Source organism: Haematobia irritans, chromosome 1 (genome assembly GCF_050003625.1).
Source record: "Haematobia irritans isolate KBUSLIRL chromosome 1, ASM5000362v1, whole genome shotgun sequence".
NCBI lineage: Eukaryota > Metazoa > Arthropoda > Insecta > Diptera > Muscidae > Haematobia > Haematobia irritans.
In genome coordinates this window covers 45164562-45172118 of record NC_134397.1, presented here as the reverse complement: position 1 = coordinate 45172118, position 7557 = coordinate 45164562, and positions in this window count along the sequence as shown.

Below are 7557 nucleotides of genomic sequence, written 5' to 3'. Positions count from 1 at the left end.
ACAATCTGAACAGAAATGTCTGATATTAGGAGCTATAGTTGCTTCTGAACCTACAGAGTTAGTATGCCACTAATATTGAGTCCATTATTAAACAAGTAAGGAACGTCTAAAGTCGGGCGGGGCCGACTATATTATACCCTGCACCACTTTGTAGATCTAAATTTTCGATACCATATCACATCCGTCAAATATGTTGGGGGCTATACGTAAATATTTGTCGCAAATACATACATTTAAATATCACTCGATCTGGACAGAATTTGATAGACTTCTACAAAATCTATAGACTCAAAATTTAAGTCGGCTAATGCACTAGGGTGGAACACAATGTTAGTAAAAAAATATGGGAAACATTTAAATCTGAAGCAATTTTAAGAAACCTTCGCAAAAGTTAATTTATGATTTATCGCTCGATATATATGTATTAGAAGTTTAGGAAAATTAGAGTCATTTTTACAACTTTTCGACTAAGCAGTGGCGATTTTACAGGGAAAATGTTGGTATTTTGACCATTTTTGTCGAAATCAGAAAAACATATATATGGGAGCTATATCTAAATCTGAACCGATTTCAACCAAATTTGGCACGCATAGCAACAATGCTAATTCTACTCCCTGTGCAAAATTTCAACTAAATCGGAGTTAAAAATTGGCCTCTGTGGTCACATGAATGTCAATCGGGCGAAAGCTATATGTGGGAGATATATCTAAATCTGAACCGATTTCAACCAAATTTGGCACGCATAGCTACAATGCTAATTCTACTCTCTGTGCAAAATTTCAACTAAATCGGAGCAAAAAATTGGCCTCTGTGGTCATATGAGTGTAAATCGGGCGAAAGCTATATATTGAAGCTATATCTAAATCTGAACCGATTTCAACCAAATTTGGCACACATAACTACAATGCTAATTCTACTCCCTGTGCAAAATTTCAACCAAATTGGGGTAAAACTCTGGCTTCTGGGACCGTATTAGTAAATATCGGGCGAAAGATATATATGGGAGCTATATCTAAATCTGAACCGATTTCAATAAAATTTGGCACACTTGACTATAGTACTAATTGTTCTTCTTGTGCAAAATTTTAAATAAATTAGGGTAAAACTCTGGCCTCTTGGGCCATATAAGTCCATATCGGGCGAAATATATATATGGGAGCTATATATAAATCTGAACCGATTTATTCCAAAATCAATAGGGATCTATTCTGAGCCAAAACACATACTTGTGCCAAATTTGAAGTCGATTGGACTAAAACTGCGACCTAGACTTTGATTACAAAAATGTGTTCACGGACAAAGGGACAGACGGACAGACGGACATCGCTATATCGACTCAGGAGCCCACCCTGAGTATTTTTGCCAAAGACACCATGTGTCTATCTCGTCTCCTTCTAGGTGTTGCAAACATATGCACTAACTTATAATACCCTGTTCCACAGTGTGGAGCAGGGTATAAAAAAGATGAAATCGCTCAATTAGTGTGGGTAATAAATCCAAATTTCTGAAAATAGGATAATAGATTTATGTAAGAGCTACATGTAAATCTAAATACGATCAGCATTTATGAGTACATTTGAAATTTTGAGCAAAATTGGTTAATAAATAAGAGTATTATTTGAGATCGGTTGATAAATAACGGACTTATGGCCAAATTTGGGAAAATCGGGCGATACATATATATGGGAGCTATATCTAATTCCGAACCGATTTCGATGAAATTTGACACACTTAAAGAGTGGCCTATTCGATTACTTTGTGGCAAATTTGACGCCGATCGGTTAGTAAATGAACGCAATCTGACCCAATTTATCGAAATCGGGCGATACATATATATGGGAGCTATATCTAAATTTGATCCGATTTTTTTCCAAATTCAATAGCGTTCGTCCTTGTACCAAAAAAAAAACATACCAAATTTTATAAAAATCGGTTAATAATTGCGACCGGAATCCTGTGAACAACAAATACATGGGCGGACGGACACCAAGCACTAGATTGACTCAGGAGGTGATGCTGAGTCGATCGGTATATACACGCAGAGAAGGAATATGATCACCTCAAACATGTTTCAAGAGCAAAATGTTATTTTTGTATGGTGACCATGTAACATGTTTGTCACTAAAATGTTATTTTGTCGTCAAATATAACCTGCTTGCCGAAATCAGATACATGATTTCCGAGAAAATAACATGGTTGCGAAAACCATATTACATGGAAAACCATATTGCTCTTAAAACATGTTTGAAGTCATCATATTCCTTCTCTGGGTGTATTTTATAGAGTCTAAAATCAATATTTCTGGTAGCCACATTTTTTGGCAGATCAAAGTTATGATACCCTGACCACTATGTTGTTTAGGGTATTAAAAATAAATAAAACCTTACTTAAACTGTTTCACTGTACCTCATTCTTCAATCAAATCTTCCATCAAATACAGATTTTATATTTATTTATTTTTTTTTTTTGAATTTTACAAGTTTAAAAATCTAAATTGTTGAGATTTCTATGAAGGCTACTTTTAATCTTTATTGTTTGTAGTAGATATGATATTGGATTGTCTTTTGATGTCTGCTTTGAAAGCCTCATAAAATTAAATAACTCTTAAAAATCTTAAATCATTGAATTTTCCATATCATAGAAGTTTCATCCATGACGCAAACAATTACGACCACTGGTCATTAGAGCTGGATGTAATTTTCTGTTTTTGTTATTTTCTTGTTGTTGTTATTTAAGTTAAAGTGGAGATGAATATTTTTTTTTTGTATAGTAAAATAAATTCAAATTGAAAAGTTTTTTATGATATTTTTATCTTTATGATATTGAATGCTACATGTGCCATTGATGTAGAAGATAGACTGCATGCATTTCATTTCATTATGATTTGATGCTTACTAATCTTATGTACATCTATGGTTTGTTGTTTTTATTATGATGATATTTCGTCAAAGGAAATGTGAAATGTGTTAAATTCTAAATTGGATTATGAAGTCATGCCATTAAAAATCTTTAAAATTACGCTATTTTATGAGGAGATATTGTTTTATAAAATAAAAATAAAGTCAATAATTTTCAGCAAAGAATTTAAGGGAATGTGTTTTATACACCTAGAGAAAGAATATAATCACCTTAAACATGTTTCCAGAATTTTATTTTTGGAGAGCAATATTTAACTTGGTTGTCGGAACCATGTTATTTTCTGAGAAATTATGTATTTGATTTCAGCAACCATCTATATTTTTGGTGAGAAAACGAACTTTTTGGGACAAACACGTTCCATGTTCTCCATTTGAAAATAACATTTTGCTCTTGAAACATAAGCCTCTTTAGTTCTTGATCGTTTTATATAAAGGCATCCAAAAAAGATTATGAGCCGATATAAACCAATTTTCGCATGGAAATCAGAGATGGTCTGTATAAAACTTTTTAAGGTTTGCGACTGTTGTAAAGTTGTAAACGTCGCATACACGTCGTAAATGTAGAAAACGTAGCAAACGTCGCAAACTCAAAATACTTCAGTCCCGTCAGCTAGGCAGCGAATGATATCCAAGATGATATATGCGAAGAAGTTTCAATTCTCAGGAATGTTCATTAAATTATTAACTAGTTTAAAAAACTTTAGAATAGAGTTATTTCAATTGAAAACTCCAAGCCAAAATTACTATGAACTAATCGATGGTGCAGTAAATGTGACGGTGGGTAAAAATTTCTGCAGAAATTGGAAGAAAGGAAAACTACTTAAGTCTTGCATAAGTGAATTGCTGTTTACAGAGAATTCTATGTAATCACCTTTTTGGCTTATTAACACTGAGTCAATTTCCATACCAATTAAAAATTTTCAAAATTGTAGTTAGTCATTCGTTGATGCAACTAAGGCTTGGATGGACATTATGGACCACGAAAACCAAGAATAGTTTGAAGTTGCATATTAGAAATGAGATGAGAGTTTTGAATAAATAAATTTTTTGCATACCTTTTATCGGGGACCCTAACTAAATTAAATTAAACAAGTAAGGAAAGTCTAAAGTCGGGCGGGGCCGACTATATTATACCCTGCACCACTTTGTACATCTAAATTTTCGATACCATATCACATCCGTCAAATGTGTTGGGAGCTATATATAAAGGTTTGTCCCAAATACATACATTTAAATATCTCTCTATCTGGACAGAATTTAATAGATTTCTACAAAATCGATAGACTCAAAATTTAAATCGGCTAATGTACTAGGGTGGAACACAATGTTAGTTAAAAATGTGGGAAACATTTAAAACTGAAGCAATTTTAAGGAAACTTCGCAAAAGTTTATTTATGGTTTATCGCTCGATATATATGTATTAGAAGTTTAGGAAAATTAGAGTCATTTTTACAACTTTTCGACTAAGCAGTGGCGATTTTACAAGGAAAATGTTGGTATTTTGACCATTTTTGTCGAAATCGGAAAAACATATATATGGGAGCTATATCTAAATCTGAACCGATTTCATCCAAATTTGGCACGCATAGCAACAATGCTAATTCTACTCCCTTTGCAAAATTTCAACTAAATCGGAGTTGAAAATTGGCCTCTGTGGTCATATGAGTGTAAATCGGGCGAAAGCTATATATGGGAGATATATCTAAATCAGAACCGATTTCAACCAAATTTGGCACGCATAGCAACAATGCTAATTCTACTCCCTGTGCAAAATTTCAACTAAATCGGAGCAGAAATGGGCAAATGAGTGTAAATAGGGCGAAAGCTATATATGGGAGCTATATCGAAATCTGAACCGATTTGGCTGATATTTTGTAAGTTTTTCGAGACTCATAAAATATTCGGATGTACCGAATTTGAGGAAGATCGGTTGATATATACGCCAATTATGACCAGATCGGTGAAAAATATATATGGCAAAGGAAAAGACAAAGGAAGGTTAGGTTAGATTAGATTATGTGGCAGCCCGATGTATCAGGCTCACTTAGACTATTCAGTCCATTGTGATACCACATTGGTGAACTTCTCTCTTATCACTGAGTGCTCCCCGATTAAATGTTAAACTCAATGACAAGGGACCTCCTTTTTATAGCGGCGTACGAACGGTGTTCCACATTGCAGTGAAACCACTTAGAGAAGCCTTGAAACCCCCAGAAATGTGACCAGCATTACTGAGGTGGGATAATCCTGAGCTGAAAAACTTTTTGGTGTTTGGTCGATGCAGAAATCGAACCCACGACCTTGTATAAATATGCAAGGCGGGCATGCTAACCATTGCACCACGGTGGCTCCCAAAGGAAAGTTCTACCCAATTTAATCCGGCCAATGATATTCGAAAAAGTCTCATTACCGTCCCATGGTATGATCAACAACACACACATTTTTTTTCAGATTCAATCACAAAATTAATTGATCCAATTAAGTTTTTAATTGAAATGTCTTCAATCACGAAAATGCTAGTATAAATCATAGTTCAATTTGGCATCAAAAAAATACTTGATACAAAAATAATTGATTTCATTAGCAAATTTCAATTTATTATACCCTCCACCAAAGGATGGGGGTATATTAACTTTGTCATTCCGTTTGTAATATCTCCAACATATTGCTCTCAGACCCCATAAAGTATATATATTCTGGGTCGTGGTGAAATTCTGAGTCGAAACAAGCTATCGACTTGAAACTTGTCAGTTGTTATTGATGTAGGTGGAATGGTATTACAAATGGGCCATATCGGTCCACTTTTACGTATAGCCCCCATATTTGGCTTGCGGGGACTCTAAGCGAAGCAAATTTCATCCGATCCGGCTGAAATTTGGTACATGGTGTCAGCATATGATATCTACCAACCATGCAAAAATTGGTCCACATCGGTCCATAATTATATATAGCCCTCATATAAACCGATCCCCCGATTTGGCTTGCGGAGCCTCTAAGAGAAGCAAATTTCATCCGATCCGGCTCAAATTTGGTACATTGTGTTAGCATATGGTCTCTAATTACCATGCAAAAAATGGTCCACATTGGTCCATTATTATATATAGCCCCTATATATACCGATTACCAGATTTGACCGGAGCCTCTTGGAAGACCAAAATTCATTTGATTCAGTTGAAATTTGGTACTTGGTGTTAATATATGGCCTCAAACACCCATGCAAAAATTGGTCGCAATCGGTCCATAATTATATATAGCCCCCATATAAACCGATCCCCAGATTTGACCTCCGGAGCCCCTTGGAAGAGCAAAATTCATATACGACCCCCATATTTCAATTCTGGCTCTCTACGCACCATGCAAAAGTCCATATCGATTCGTAATTATTTGTTGACTTACCTATACATACCTTTTTGTCTAATATATACCCCGTATGGACTAACTCACAATTTAGAAAATGATGTTAAGAAGTTTTAAGATAACACAACCCAAGTAATTCGATTGTGGATGACAGTCCTTCGTAGAAGTTTCTACGCAATCCATTGTGGAGGATACATAAGATTCGGCCTGGCCGAACTTACAGGGGTATATACTTGCTTTTTTAATTGATGTTGATTGCAAAATTCAGTTAATTTTTTAATTAAAAACGAAACTATTTGTAATCGTTATACTATATTCCAATCACTTATATACTCTATACAATTTTTAATCCTAATACTCTATAACAATTTTTAATCCTTTAGAGTTTGATTCAAAAATTCATATTTTCAAAAAAATTTTCATTAAGAAATTAAAAAAAATATCCATAATTTTTTAACTGTTTTATTCTTCCGAGTTTGATTAAACAGTTAATTGTATCAATTAATTTTTAATTGAAAATTTTAAAAATTTCAATCGTTGACTTAATTGACTTAATGTTTCTAGTTTGATTAAAAGATTAATAGTATCAATTAATGTTTTAATTGAAAAAGTTTTCAACTTTTAATTGGGAATATTTTGGTGATATTTTTTTCTGTGAACGATCTCTAAAAAGAGCTAAGATAAAAGGAATGTACCCTGCCTAATTATCATGGGTAAAGCCGTCCCACTTTATGAAGTAAAGTGTTCCTCCACAATAAGAATGTCCGGACCAGAACTTCCCACCTCTCCATGGTCCAATGGACCCAACGAATTTTTGCCCCAAACCACGACTTCATGGCATTCCAGATTTGGTGTCGTGCGATTTCATTTTTTTTTTTTCAAAACTATTTCAATATTTTATACACAAATATATAAAAAAAGTCCCCACGAATAAAATTACACTTGTTGCCCTGTTTGAAACCAATCAGAAATGCAGTCAAAGGTCTACGCCCAATTGTTGAAATTAAATTTAATAGACATTTATAAAGAAAACACTTGGCGGATGGAAACTGTGAAATTGTTCCAGCTTTACGTGGCAAAGTAGCTGGAACCAGGCAGCTGGACAGACATTCATTCACCGACAAGATTCATTAAAGTAACAAATGGATTTTTTCGGCAATTTTCACGCTGTAATCAAAACAACCGAAATGAAAATAAATGTCTTCGATAATAACCTCCCCAAATCATCAAGTATTAATGTACGGTCATTTGAATGGATTATCATTCCAGCAGGCTGAGGAGA